A 1,491-nucleotide genomic window follows, 5' to 3' on the forward strand; every position below is an offset into this window, starting at 1 on the left:
AGCTCTCACTCTCTCTCGCTGAGCTCTCCTTGATTCTTGTCTACTTTGCCTAGTCTCCTCTCTGACTTGACCGTCGGAGGGTCCCCGTCGGAGTCACTCGGTCAGTGCGGACTTCTTTGCAGGCGCTCATTCCGATGATCAGCGACGAGGGATTGGCCGCAACACTTCTGACACTCGCGTAGAAGTTCTTCTGCGTGGAATGAGACATGGTTGTTGCAGTGTACGCATAGAAAAGTTATATGCACTTGTTCACTATCTTGCATATATGCTTCGGTCCCCTTCCTCCTCGGAGAAGAGTTGCAGATATAGAGAGAAAGAGAGAGAAAGAAAGCAATGGGGTTGAAGCTATACCGGCTGCCGCTGTCTACGAACACGGTGAGGGTGTAAGCATTGCTGAACGAGAAGGACTTGGACTACGAGCTCGTCCCCGTCGACCTCCCCACTGGCGCTCACAAGGAACCTTCCTTCCTCGCCCTCAAGTATACACTCTCTCTGGAAAAAAAAAAAAACTCTGAAAATATTAAAAGCATGTTAAAATTTCGTATTTCCAGTTTTGGTAACGCTTGTTTTTATTTCGATCCAGGCCTTCGGTCAGATCCCCGTGCTCGCGGATGGAGATATCGTCCTAGTTGGTAATTCTCTCTCTGAATCTTGACCGTTCACTCGATGCGCCATCATTGATGTTTCCTGATCTGCGATATTTTTGTCTGATCTGGCGGCCAGAATCGCGAGGCATAAAGCGGTACATTGCGAGCAAATACAAGGAGACCGGACCGGATCTGCTCCACGCGGCGGCGGTGGAGGTGTGGCTGTCTGTGGAGTCGCAGCAGTTCGCGCCGCCCATCGAGGAGCTGGTGTTTGAGGCCCTGATCAAGCCGATCATTGGAGAGACCACCGATCCGACGGCGGTGGAAAAGCACGCGGAGAAGCTGGTAAGGTGCTGGACGTGTACGAAGCTCAGCTGGCCAAGAACAAGTACCTGGCGGGAGGTGAGTTCAGGACCTGAACCACATGCCCTACGCCTACCACCTGATGAAGACCTCCAAGGCGGATCTGGTCACGTGCCGCCCGCACGTGCTGGCCTGGTGGGAGGACATCTCGGCCCGGCCGGCGTGGCAGAAGACCGCCGCCAGCACCCCCTGTGATGACATGCAAGGCTTCTAATGCTCTGTTTTGGCTATTGAGTTCGGTAGAATAAAATGGAGTGCCTTTGTTCGGCATTTGATGCATTTGAGATGAGATGGTATTGGCTATGCAGAATATGTTTGCTGTGTAAAATTTGAAATTTGGTTGATTTCCTTTGGAGCAGTTCATTTTTCATGGCTTAAGCTTGACATCTGGATGATCTGTTTGCTGTTTGATTTCAAGGAAGTTAACATAGATGCTCGGGATGTTGGGTTGGGGAACGAGTAATTTTAATCGGAGAGGATCCTATTTTCATTTTGATTTCAAAAAATAATAAAAATATCTTAATCCTTTAAAATTTAATTT

General features: G+C 49.4%; 1 pseudogene; it reads left to right on the forward strand.

Annotated features, from left to right (window-relative positions):
* The first annotated feature begins 333 nt into the window (after positions 1 to 333).
* On the forward strand, positions 334 to 1,164 carry LOC140857970 (glutathione S-transferase 3-like; annotated as a pseudogene).
* Positions 1,165 to 1,491: the final 327 nt, after the last annotated feature.

The sequence above is a fragment of the Elaeis guineensis genome, chromosome 5, assembly GCF_000442705.2.
Source record: "Elaeis guineensis isolate ETL-2024a chromosome 5, EG11, whole genome shotgun sequence".
Taxonomy (NCBI): domain Eukaryota; kingdom Viridiplantae; phylum Streptophyta; class Magnoliopsida; order Arecales; family Arecaceae; genus Elaeis; species Elaeis guineensis.